This window comes from Panthera leo, chromosome C2, assembly GCF_018350215.1.
Source record: "Panthera leo isolate Ple1 chromosome C2, P.leo_Ple1_pat1.1, whole genome shotgun sequence".
NCBI lineage: Eukaryota > Metazoa > Chordata > Mammalia > Carnivora > Felidae > Panthera > Panthera leo.
The window spans coordinates 109,124,756-109,139,160 of record NC_056687.1 but is presented as its reverse complement, the minus strand read 5'-3'; positions in this window follow the sequence as shown (position 1 = coordinate 109,139,160).

Below are 14,405 nucleotides of genomic sequence, written 5' to 3'. Positions count from 1 at the left end.
GTTAGTTATTTTTTAAGTAAACAAGAATATGGTGTTTTGAATGTTTCATTTTTTTCCTCCTTCTTAGGGTCTGGATGGCACATCTCACCTCACTACTCCAGGCTAATGCTTAACATATCATGTATATTTTTGGCACCATGAGGTTTTTCTGTGAAGTCTCCAAGAAAGAGAAATCTAAAAGTTGAACCAGATCCTGACAGGCCAGACCCTAGGAACCCCAAATTCAATAAACATCTCACATTACTAATGACTGTTGGAGGCAAACTGGTGACAGAAACTGTGTTCTGCTCTCTAAGTGATTTCATAAGCTAAGCAGATGGCAAACTTCCTCACTAGCTAACAGGTGCAAATGGTCTGATTCCCACCAATTCCCACCAATAATCTTTACCTCAGCACTGTGCTGGACTGGAGGCAGGGCAGGAGGTTGTGAGGGAGACAAGAAGCAATCAGAGCAAATGAAAGCAGATTTCTTGTACGGGGTGTGATGCGATCATCAGAAACCAGGAAATTTACATAAGAGTAAGTTAGGCAAAAAGCAACAGTTTACTAAAATATGCTAAATTACATAGACTTTATAAACACGTCAAATTCTACAGGCTGACATTTTTATAGCAGTTATGGATTACAAGATATCCCCATATTTATTTATTTGCTTCAACCCTACTTCATCCCAGGCTTCAATTTTTCAGCTAATGGAAATTCCATTTTCCAGATGCTGAGGCCAAATGGGGGTCATTATTGGCTCTTCCTGCTCATATATCTTCGATGAAATCCATCAGCAAATCTAGTAAGCTCTAAGTATAAAACAGATCTAGCTGCAACCACTCCTGGATACCCTTGATGCCTGAGAGACTGTCATCTCTCTCCTGGATTCCCAAAAAAGCATCCTCACTGGTGAACCTGCTTCCAGCCCAGCTCTCCAAGACTATTCTCAATCCAACTATCAGAATGATCCTAAATCAAATTATGTCAGTCCTCTGCTCAAAACCCTGCAATGTCCCCCTATTTGTCTCAGAGAAAAAGGCAAAGTACTTAAAATAGCTAAGACCCCAGAGGACCCAACTACTCTGCCCCCACAACTGCTTCTTCTTACCTTGCTCTATTTTTCTTTTCTTTTAATAAGACTTTCATCATCTAGCATGCTATGTAATTCAGTTATGCCAAAGGGCAATACAGTCTAGCCAATTATCAATGTTGATTGATAAGATGTTGACATGTATTCCCTCAACTAAGGCATTTTACAAAGGCAAGTTTATATACTGTTACTAACTAACCTCAGCTAGCAGAAGCTGACCTTAGCAGGAGCCTATAGAACAGTTTGATGTAGATAAGGGTGAGCTGTGCCCCCCCTCTTGCTATTCAGGCTATAACAAAAGCAAAGGTAACATGTATACAGGTACGTGTTGACCACACACTCATTAGCAAGCAGCACAAAACTCCACGTAAGCTAACAGAAGTCCCATCTTCCTGGATCCCTTTTAGGTTTCCTGACAAGTTCACTTGAGGCAGATACAACAGCACATAGAGGCAACATTCTGTTAGACTTTTAGGCATCAGCAAGCAATCATCTTACACCAATGGGACACGGGACAATTAGGGACTGAGCGTGTGGTATCTTCCCTAAGGATGTAGACTGTAGGCCTCCTCCAGTTTTTACATCTTATTCATGCAAGAGGAACAGCCAATCCTTATATGTTGACTATCTCACATTGCTTACAAAGGAGAGCCTATTTCTAACATGCATTATGTATGCAACAGATTCCGCGTTTTGACAATAACAGCTCTGACATCTAACTCTAATTGAATGTCTAATTATCATAGCCTTGATTTGATCAAGATACAAATAACAAAGCTTATGGTAGCCATGTTGTGTATGAGGCTTCTCTTTTCTAGTAGCCTGGGTGGCTCAGTCAGTTCAGCGTCTGACTCTTAATTTCAGCTCAGGTCATGATCTCCCGGTCGTGGCATTGAGCCCCGCATCAGGCTCTGTACTGAGCATGGAGCCTGCTCAAGATTCTCTCTCTCTGTCCCTCTGCCCCTCTCCTGCACTCTTGCTTTCAATCTCTCTATATATGTATATAAAAAAGTAATAAAAATAAAGAGAGAAAGATTTTGTAGCACATGGCAATTTAACAGGCACCTCTAGTGACAAATAGTTCAGTGCCTACTATTTTCACTATAACAAGCACCAACACAGAGTGTTCATTATATTTTATTATGTTTTATGTATTATATATTTATTTATTAAATATAACAAGTAAATATATTATGTATTTATTATAGTTATTGTTTCCTTTTTTTTTTTTTTCCTTTTCGCAGCCACAACTAATGATTAATTCCTGGCATCATGTAACAAGCTGTGGAAGAAACTGAAAATCCAGTCATAAAAAAAGGACTCCAAAGGGCAGGAATGTTACATCAAAATTTCCTAAGCATAAGTAACTGCCCTCTCCCCAACCAAAAACTTCTTAGGTCTGTGGGAAGAAGAGATGAAAGAAAGATGGCCTTTTTACAAGATCAGAAAATTCCCAGGCAATCAGTGTCTGGGCAGTGTCAGGGCAATCAGAGTCTGAAGTGTCAATCATTTTTATTTTTTTAAGCACTTTCTTGGATGTTTTATGATTTGAATGATTCTGTTGTGAGTGTAAAATAATTGGCTTTTCCATTTAAAAAAGCAATAATGTGTTTCTAGTAAAAATGCTAGATTAAAAATACTCTCTTGTCATATGCCAATATTTTTTTCATTTTTATGTTTGCTAATGTTTCGAGGCAGATAGAAACATCAGATAAGCTAGAAGTGAATTTCAATATAAAAATTATTCGTTGTACGTGAGTCAACAATATTCCCCACAGAAAGCTCTGCCGAGTGCTATCAATCTAAAAAATATTGCTCTATCAAGCCATGCATCATCCAGAGAGAGTTATAAAATAAAATCTTTCTTGATTTCTTTATTGGGTTTTGCCAAGCAGTATTTCCACTGTTTACATCTTTCAGATTACAAGGTGTCTAAAATGAACGATTTAAAAAGAGATCTTGAAGTGTTCCATGGAAAGCCACCCGGTCTTTCCAAATTTTCAGTTATGGATGAAGAAAAACAGAACACATGTTGATGCTGGCAGGGCCAAAGTGGGGTTAAAAAATGTTCCTGCCTTTGCAGAAGGCATGATTTGGTGTGGGCCTTAGAGAACTGTTGGAACTTGGCTCATGGAGAGAGACAGCACCATTTCAGGTGAGAGCCGAGCACAAGTCTGTCATGGAGACCGGAACAAACATTAGTCAGCATGAGAGGGAGGGCTGAGGAAGGAGAGCAACGAGGGAGACAGGTTATAAATGAGGCACTGAAGCAAATCAGTTTGACAACTAAGGTGCGTGATCTAAGAAGTAAATTGAGTACTTGTTGAGGGCATGAGCAAGCAGAGGTCCCTGAAAAGGAGAAATATTAAACTTGGCCAAGTTTATCAAGAATTTTGCAAACCAAAATTCTAAGAAGGGGCTATTTACCTTCTAAAGTAGATGTAACCTGTGTCTTTTATGGGTCAGGGGATGCTTTACTTTGAATCATGTAAGATAAATATTGAGGGGTGGTGACACCATCATTCCTTAGTCTGGGGCCCTAGAGCAGGAAGCTTGGAAAGGTAAGAGAAAAAAATCCACTGACTTAGCAGGGGAAGAAAGTAGAGCCTTGCAAGGATTAACTGAGCAGTGCTCTACAAGGTGGAGGAGAGCACAGTGAGAATTCCTCCATTCCAGGTGTGAGATGATCGGGGCACTGCCAGGAGGACTAACCCATGGGTAATTTTGAAAACAACGTCATTCACCATTACAAAAAGGCAGTGGGGTTGAAAGTAGCATAATCCATTTTCATTCTCTTTTTGTATGGCAAAATTACCCTATGTATGTAGGTTAAATGCAGCTAAATCTGTTAATGCTGTTTGTATAATAATCTCCCAATAATAACATCAAATCTTATAAAATATGCATATATGGAGATAGGTAGGTAGATCTGTAGATGCAGAGATAAAGTTGGTTAAGTTACTAAAGTTACTTTAATTCACAATAAAACTAAAAGATATTCCCACAAGGTTCATGTATTTTTAACACAAACTTCCTCATATACGCTGAATTGTAAAAATAATGCCAAAAAAAAAAAAAAAAACAGTTTTGCTGTAAGTCCCACTTAAAATTAATGTCTTAATTTTACCTCTTTTAAAACCTAGATAGAATTTTAGAAAATCATCTGAATTATCTTGTGTCACTCAGACAGATATTTAGGAAAGATTCTACTGCAGGATTTTCTTTCTGATATTCTTCAGGGAGCAAGCAAATGAGACTACTCAAATCATAGCCATTTCTAAAAATAACAAGCATTTCTCACTTCATGCCACTAGATGGCACACCTATACATAAATAAACCAGGAAATTTTGTATAAAGGAGGAAATGAATCTAGGTTAAAATAAGCCTTGTCAAATCAACACTGGAAGAAGATGGAAAGTACCTGGAAAATGATTATCATTTTGACTATTCAGAAATGATTTGAAAAATTAATTCAGCCACAGTCCAGTGTGTCAGTTTCCTGGGGTATTGTAACAACTGAGTGACTTAAAACAACAAAAATTTATCAGTGCACAGTTGTGGAGGCTAGATGTCTAAAACCAACATGCCAGCAGGGTTGGTTCCTTCTTGAGGCTCTGAGGGGGAATCTGTCCCAAGATCCTTTTCTGGCATGGGTGGTCACCAGCAATCCGTGGTGCTCTTGGCTTGAGGACCCATCCCTCCAATTTGCATCTTCACCTGGCTTTCTCACCCCTATGTCTCTGTGTCTTCACGTGACCTTCCCATAAGGACACCAGTCACTGGATTTAGGGCCCACCCTAATCCAGCACTGGCCTCATCTTAACTAATCATATCTGCAAAGAGCTATTTCCAAATAAGGTCACATTCTGAGGCTCCAAGTGGACTTGAATTTGGGGGAGACACTATTAGGCCCAGTATACACACAGCGACATGCGTCCTGGGTAGGTAGGTTTGAGCCCAGTCTCACCACTGCCATGCTGTGGGACCCATGGACAAGTGACATAACCTGTTTAAGCTCCATGTCTTTTACTTGTAAAAAAAAATAAAATAAAAGAATAATAACAGTATATAACAGTAAGTATAGCCTTGCTATGAGGATTAAATGGCATAATACATGCAATATACTCAGTGCCTGGCACATTGTAATCAGTCAATAAACATTAGTTATTACTACTGTTGTGATTTTTATTATTATAATTCAGAAACAGGGCTTCTATCTCGTGTTTTCACCAGAACCTGAAATAAGAGGTTCTCTGACCTGAGTTTGAGAAAATGAGGAAGGGGATGAAATGCATTTCCTGAAAGACCAGGCCTTGTTTCTGTACTGTCTCCCCTCCAGGAAAGGGCCCTGGACCTCCTATGTTTTGATTTTTTTTCATCATGCATTTATTTATATTACTGGGTCTACTTTCCAAAAAGGCTCTGTGATAGCAACGTCCTAATGTTGTCTCTCTGTTTCCTTAAGTTCTAAGTGTACCCAGGAACGGTCTGTACCTAGAAGAGCTTAGGACTCTAGAGTGTTTTAGTAAAGGGGTAATTAGGGAGCCACAAGATGCAGCTGGCTATCCAACCCGGAAGCACAAACAGCTGGGGACAGGCAAGCCAAGTCCTGCCTGAGCACATGGAAAGGGGTGGGGGGAGGGGGGTTCAGGCTGCGTCCAGTCAGGACAGCAGTTGTGACAAAATAATCACACTTAGGGGCTAAAGTCAGCCATGGACCTGGTGGATAAAGTGGTACTCCTGGGGAGAATCCCTCCAAGGAACTCCGGGAAAGGAGTTTGAAGATGGCCTGAGAATGAGCCAGGCAGAAGGAGAAAGGCTTTCAGACAGAAGAGGGTACCAAAGAAGGAGAGAGTGAGAAGAAAAGGTCTCTTTCCAGAGCACCCAGGCTCAAGGGAAACACAGACTCTCAGAATCCCCACCTAGATGCCCCCCTGGCATCTGCCACTTCCATGCTCCCCAAGCAAAACCATCACCCCTGCCAGAAGCCTGCTCTGACTTCTGTATTCCCTTTCTAGAAGACAGCCCCCCAGGCTCACCAGCCAGAAGCCAGGGGTTATTATGGAGTGAGCCCTTGCCCTCATGGTCCATATCCTGTGGGTTCCACAACTTCAGAGTCACATGAATCTATCCCCTGTGCCTCTACCTTTCCTATTACCTGAAGAACAAAGTCTTCAGCTAGAAACACAAGGCCTTCATAATCTGAATCCAGTCTAACTTTTCGGTCTCACCTACTCTGGCCTCTGCTGGCAACTTACACTCCCTCTATAATGAACACATGTGATTGCTGGATGAATAAATGCATCACCACAAACAGGAGCAGGTTTATGGTTTCCAGAGGGGTGATATATGTTTGCAAATACTTTGCTGTCAAAGTCTATCTTTTAATAAATCACTCAAGGGTTTTCTTGTTAAATTGACAGTTCATCATGGATTGAAAGGGATCCCATCCACTGTGAGAATAGAGACTACATCTTCCTCAGTCCTAGCAGAGCACCTCACACAGTAATATCTACTGAATGGCAAGAGCTAATTTCCAGGCCCTGGGGACTTCAATATGGAGTTTTCTCCCAACATGAATCTTTGACATAGATCCTGATAATCTGTCTTGTACATGGTAGAAGCAAAAATGACATGGATTAATGCACCCTCTTCTGCAGCAAGATGCCCATGGCAGGTGACTCTGACACAGGGGCAGGAAGAAGGAAGGGGGAGCTGAAGCAATGTGTGTAGGATGGAGACAGGTAAGGGGCAAAAGTTCATTTGTGGATAGAGACTATTGGAAAAGTCCAGGAGGTGAATCCCAGAATGGATTAAGTCAGGTGACATGTGAAGACATCAGTGCTGGAGCCCACAAGGGCCAGACATCAGTTCATACGGGTGTGCCACATGGGTCTTCTTATGGACTGAAGTGTGTATCCCTAAAATCCATATAGTGAAGTCCTAACCCCCGGTGTGAGCATATGTGGAGATAGGACTTTTAGGGAGGTAATTAAGGTTAAATGGGGCCATCAGGTTGGAGCCCTGATCCAATAAAACTAATGTCCTTATAGAAAGAGGAGACACCAGAGCTAATTTTGTGCTCTCTGTCCTCTCTCTCTGTCATTGATTGTATGCACGGAAGATGGGCCATGTGAGTAGCACAGAGCAAGAAGGCATCTATCTGCAAACCGGAGAGAGAGCTCTCACCTGGAACCAAATTTGCTGGCACCTTGATCTTGAACCTTAGTCAGTTTGGTATATTACAACAAACTACCATGGGCTGGGTGGCTTTTAAACAACAGAAATGTATCTCTGGAAGCTGCAAGTCTGAGATGAGGGTGCCAACAAGGTCAGGTGAGGGCCCTCCTCTGGGTTGGTTGCAGACTGCTGATTTCTCATTATATCCTCATCTGGTGGAGAGAGAGCTAGCTAGCTCTCTGGTGTCTTCTTATATGGGCACAAATCCTATACCTGAGGGCTCCACCCTAATGACCTAATTACCTCCAAAGGCCTCACATCAAATACCATTACACTGAGATTAGGCTTTCAACATATGAATGGGGGGGGGGGGAGGCACAAACATTCAGTCTGGGGCAGACTTCTAACCTCCAGAACTGTGAGAAAATAAATGTCTGTTGTTTAAGCCACCCAGCCCGTGGTATTTTGTTATGGCAGCTGAGAAGACTAATACAGGTCCCCTGAAGGACCAGGTCCTGCCCTGTGTAAGTAACACTGTGCCACTTCCCATAGAAGACACCCAATGTGGTGGCTGCAGAAGACAGCCCCCGACAAACACACACATACTAGGTAAAAGAATGAATCTGTGACTATGCTTTTATCAACCAAGCAAAGCAAAAGAAGATATCCTGAAAGCAAGCCTACACAGTTCACCCATAAGGCCAGATCTCTCTCTGAGGAAGAACTATTTAGGGACCTCACAAAGCAGGGCATTAAAGCAGGGATTCAAGCAGTTTTGCAACTCAGAAATACCAAGATGGTCAGTCATGCTGTCCCTAAATGATCAGCTTCAAAGTGTCTGTCTGGCTTCTTTCTTGTTCTTCACCCATTTGCTGGCTGACCTGGCTGGTCTGCTCCTATTTCAAAGTCAACTGTCTTACCCCCAGGACCGAGAGGCTCCCTGGTTCCATGTATGTTTCACTTGGCATATTTGGGAAATTCTAGCCACTGTGAAAGAGACATCTCTGGCAGGTCTGATAAATGCATAAACTCCTTCCAGCTTTTTCTTTTTGTGGAAAAAAAAAGTTCTTTAATAAAATTATTGCTTCTACTCCATTATGATGCAGTTAGGAAAATTGTTTCTCCAATCAATCTTTTTGACTATTTTCCCCCTGTAACCCAAAAAGAATTTATTTATATGTCTGCTAAAAGACAATAAAGCCAGTTATTAAAACATTTTTAAAAACTGGCCATCAAATATGCATGCTGGTGTTTGCACCAATAAGTTCCCCAACAATAGACACGTATAAATTGATGCTACAGTTAAACCCCCTGTGTGTAGGAGACTGGAAATGCTCTCCTCGGCGTCTATGAGTAGGGATAGTGCTTCACTTTTTAACCATACTAAAAGTAAGTATATTTTCTATTGAAACCCATTGGATACTTCATTTCTGTATTCACTGCAAAAGAAATATTTTGCATCATTGCAGAAGGAATATTTTGACACCTGGTTTAGGTGGCCCAGATAGTCGCTGCACTGAAATAATTAAACTACTATTACATAAACTTTAAAAAATTCCACCTCGTGACTTACACTTACATGGAGGTCTGTTACTCTCAAACACAGTGTGAGGTACAGTTATCATGCAGTTAAACCATCACATTAGGTGTTGGGGGTCAAGATGATTTCTGGAAGATTTAGGGTATATAATAGAGAACCCGTGAGCCCCATTATGGTGGAAAGTGTCAGGAGCCTTAGTATCTGGCCCTCCCTGGCCACTGACTAATCCCACTGGATGACATTGGGCAGGTCTGTTTCTCTGCTACAGAGTTTTTTAATAATTAATTAAAATAACCAAACAAATGTTGAGTTATCAGTTTACTATGTACAACTATTTACAAACTAGTTAAACTTATGTGAAAATCTCATTTTCTGGAAATTTCTCTTCAGGATTAAAAATACAAAAGCAACGTATTAAAGAAAAATTTAGCTCTTTATGTATTAGTCAAGAGTTTAGAGAAAATTGGACATATTTGCCCATTAAAACTGAAATGTATACCTCTGAACTATGTGCTAGCAATCAGTGGGATTCCGGATTGCACATCTTGCCTTGAAACACCAGGGGTTTGATTTGAGCTCTTTGACAGAGAACAGAGTATGTTGGCTGTGATACAGAATGTCAAGAGGGATTTTTCCTGGTGTCTCGGAATTGTGGCAAAGGTCCAAGGCCAAGAACAAAGGCACTAAAAGCCCTTTCCTAGTTCAGAGAGCTGACATCTGCCTGCAGCTAGAGTGGGTAGTAGGGGCCTGCAGGCTCACTGAGAATCTTTGGGACCAACCAGCCCTCCAAGAACATCCCACGCCCGACTCAGATTAAACCCAAAGAAGGAGGAGTCTGTCATCTAGGGGAGTGCAGTGATGGAGAGAAGCTAGGCCTTCCTTGTGGAGAGACAGGGAGTGCTTACTCTCTCCAAAGTCAAGAGTGGAGCACCCCAAGAGAACCTCTCATTAAGTTGGGGTGTCTGGAAGAAAGAGAGGAGGGCAGTTCTTTCCCTGACCCATGTCTGCTTAGTCTCTGACTTGCCCATCTGCTCCCAGCAGAGGACAAGAGGAGTGAGATCAAGGATGGGGAGCGGACAGCAGAGCAGTAGCCCACACTCCTGGAATGGCCATGGCAAGGATGTCAGGTGTCCCCACAGGTGGGGTGGCCATCTCAGACAGAGCTGAACTCATACTTGCCAATTCCTCACCCTAGTGTCCTCCAGCTGGGGTTGGGAACCCAGCAAATGGGACTGTGGGACAGACAGTCTTTGGAGGGCTTAACAGGTGTGGTGGAGGAGGTCCAGCAGAGCTGGCTCTCCCAGGCCAGGGCAGGGAGCTCCAGCAGGAGGAAACCTGCCACAGCGGTGCCTCCTGGAGAGGCACACTGGACCTGGGCCACTGCAGGGGGAGCATGATGCCAGGCAGCCTGTATGAGCCAGAGAAACAACAATGAAGGAACTATAGCCTGCTCAGTGGGAAAGTGACATCTTTGCCCTGCGCCTCTCCTCTGTATCCCAAAGCACCAGAAGGGCTTGGCTTAGAAATAGGGACAGACCTAAATAGGCCAATAAAGAAATTAATTAATTAATAACAGACCACACCCCTGCCCCTCAACACACACACACACACACACACACACACACACACACACACACACACGCTGGGAAAACATAGACAGGTGTGGCCTCCAGGGGGAGGAAAAGAGCTTTAAAAGTTTGAAATTGAAATTTAAAAATGAATGAAACTAAGTCAAATACTAAAATAAGATTGTGATAAGCTAATGTAAATATAAATTTACTGGTTACCATAGTGTTTGAATACACTTCTAGTATTTTAGAAGAGTGTCTGCTCCCTTTCCCCTGACCTGGGATTACAGTGAACCAGATCAACCAGCACAGTTGGATCAACAGAACATAGGCATTCATGCACACGTACAAACACGTGCATGGACCCACACACAAGCACACACACACACACACACACACACGCACAAGCATATGCACAGAGAGATCAATAGTTCATGGAACTAGTACAACAAACCTTCAGTATTATAAGAAAACTCATAATCCTTTATGATAACAAGATTTCTTTTTTTTTTTTTACAAGATTTCGATATAAAGTCAACTTTATATGTAAAAGATCCACCCTAATATAAGCCTTATAGACAGTCAAAGGCATGTGGAGAAAGGTAAAGAGGGTGCTGATTCTCATGGGGGTAGGTCACATGGGATGTATCATTACCAGCCCTCTTCCTAACCTACAAAATGTGGAATTTGGATTTAGGTGGTCCAAGGTCCCTTACCACTCTCTGATTTATAATCTGACATCTATAGCTTCAGCAAAGCACGTCCTCTATTCCTTATGTCCTTTTTAAACCATTTAAACTGCACTACACTGAAATTTTCAGCTCCCGAAGAAAGGCAAAGCAGACTCCTATATGGGGAAACTGCCAGTGTCCTCCTGCTCTAGGTAGGTGGGTGCCCCCTGCCTCCACCTCCAGCCTACCAAAAGCCCAATCTCCTGAGGCTGTTTGCCAGTGAGCTGCATGGAACATGGAGCCCAGAATAGTGCAGTAACTTCCCAGCATCACATGGGTAGTTAATGAACTTGGACAACAGACCAGTTCTCCTAAGTACCTTCCCAGACCCGAAACTAGTCATATTCACTTGCATAATAACAGAGTAGTGAGGACATTGCTTCCAGAAAAGGTCTCTTTGCCATAATCTCATCCAGGGCACTAGGAGATCAGGCCATTTCCACAACAACCACCCCCGCCTGGACCATCTCTTTAGATACGTTTGTCTCCACTTGGGTCCTGGTCTCCCTCTGCCTCCTCTCCCTTCCAACTCACCTCACCTACTCCCAAACTTAACCATAATATCCTCTGTGGCACTTCACAGTGGACAAATGCTTTTTCCTGAGAGCACACTATCTAAATGCCATCATAGGTCTATCTTGTATTAGGGACTAACCCCATTTTACAAACAAGGGTACTTAGAGGGAAAAAAGGAGACACTCCCAAGGTGGCAATGCTGGTTAAAAATAAGAAAACAGGCCCAAAATTGAGCCACTTATGCTAAGCCCCACATCACCAAACCAAGGCTTAGTTACAATTTTGGCTTTCCTAGAAATGGAAGCTTCAACCAGTCTCTCAGAAATCTCCTGATCAGTACTAGTTAGGTGATATGCCTGATAGACCCCTGCCATCCCCCAAAGGAACATAACCTTGCAATGATCAATTCCCTCTTGCCTACTATCACATTCCTGTCCCTGCTCCCTTCTGCCTATAAAAGTCTTTTATTTTGTACAGCTCCTCAGAGCTCTTTTCTGTTAGATTGGATACTGCCTCACTTAAACTGATTTTGCTCACATAAACTCAAAATTTTTAATATGTGGGGTGGCTGGGTGGCTCAGTCAGTTAAACAACCAACTCCTGATCCTGGCTCAGGTCATGCTCTCACGATTTGTGAGACCAACCCCCTCTTTGGGCTCTGCACTGACAGCATGGAGACTGCTTGGGATTCTCTCTCTCCTCTCTCTCTGCCCCTCCTGCACTCACACACACACACATTCTCAAAATAAATAAATAAACTTAAAAAAATTTAAATATGCCTAGATTTCTTTTAACACTAGTAAATGGTAGTTGTGAGGATGTAGTCTCAGCCTCTGCGTCTATGAGTAGGGATAGTGCTTCACTTTTTAACCATAATAAAACCAAGTGTATTTTCTATTGAAACCCAATGAATGCCTCATTTCTTGAAGATTGTGATTTTTTTTTCTTTTTTTCTTTTTTCTTTTTAAATTTACATTCAAGTTAGTTAACATACAGTGTAGTCTTGGCTTCAGGAGTAGAACCCAGTGATTCATCACTTACATATAACACCCGGTGCTCATCCCAATAAGTGCCTCCTTAATGCCCCTCACCCATTTAACCCACCCTCTCATCCACGACCCCTCCAGCAACCCTCAGTTTGCTCTCTGTATTTAAGAATCGACTGTGATTTTTTTTCTAAATAAGAAACTATGCTTTGAGAAAACAGTGTTTGTGCACTTAAAATGCAAATCATCTTCAACAGGTGTTTGATCTTACTGTCCACCTGCTGATAATTTGCCCTCTGAATACAACCTCGCTGCTCTAATCTAATTCATTTACATCCACTGGAAAAGTAGGTGTTTTTGTCTTTTTTGTTGTTGTTGTTCTCTTTCCACTGACTCGAACAGTGCCTAATGCTTAGAAGAGGGTCAAGAAATTAATTGAATGAGTGAATAAGCCAACCAGTATAAAAAGCCAGTCTAGACTCTTTTAGAGTTAGAAACATAGCCAAAGGCACTCCTCCTTGTGAAAAGTTATTTTTTAACTAAAATAGAATAATTCTAAAAGAGTGACTATAAACCTGATGAGAATTGTCATCTTTCTTAGGAGGGCGTTCTTTTTTCCTTTTCCTTCCTTCCCCAAGCCATTGGCCTCATTACACAAAAGGATGCTCTCCCAGTACTCATTTGGAGGTAAAATGAGAGTGTAGGAATTTGTGAATGCTTGAGTGTGTGTGAGCACAAGTTATAAAGGGGAGGCAGAAGAGTAGGTGAGGAGAAAGAATGGGGAGGGAAAACCCTAGGAACCAGCCTCCCACCTCTATGCCACTTAAAGAAGTTGACATTAAAGCAAATGCGTGTGGGAGAACTCCGCCCCCACCAGCAGCAGGACAAATTCCAAGATGACAAGGAAGAGCCTGTGAAGGTAGCACTAGCAGCCATTGGTCAGCCAGCTGGATTCTTGCATTTTACAAAGAGCCCTCATCTGGAACCACCGCCTCAAGTGTCTTTCTCTGCATATCACACAAGCAATTATTCTAACATTGTCACATAAATTGATTTGGAGGGCAAAACTTCTCAGAGCTTTGCACTGCTAATTCTTCGTGAAGCCTAAACAAAAGCCTCTTGGCCTAAGAGATGTTTACAAAAATCATTTCCATAGTATGGGGTTCACTGAACTGAAAATGAATGAATCAGACTGAATTTTAAAATCATTTGATAAAAATACATGGATGTGAACACAACCATGGCGTTACACCCATTTCATTCATTTCTTCAGTAAGAGTTTGTTTGGTACTGGTCATTGACTTCCCATCCTTCTCCCTGACCCATCCTACCTTTTGAGTCAAAGGATAGTGATATGCAAGTGAATAGAATAGATTTTGATTCAGTATATTTTTAACTCCTGCCACCCAATGATGAAGGGTATGCTGGTCCTGTCACTTGGAGCACAGTGGACAACTGCTCTAGGAATTAAATGTCACCACCTAATACCTATAGAGTCTGTCTTCCAGCAAAGTCCACCTGGTAGAAATGCTGAGCTTCAGGACAATAGGATCAGATCGCCATATTTCATTTTATTCATTTATTTATTTTTTGAGAGAGAGCTCAGGGGAGGGGCAGAGAGAGAGAAGAGGGAGAGGGAGAGAGAGAACCTTCAGCAGGCTCCATGCTGAGCGTGGAGTCCAACATGGGGCTTGATCTCATGACCGTGACATCATGATCTGAGTTAAAATCAAGAGTCAGATGCTTAACTGACTGAGCCACCCAGGTGCCCCAGATTGACATATTTTTTAAATGTTTCATTTATTTTT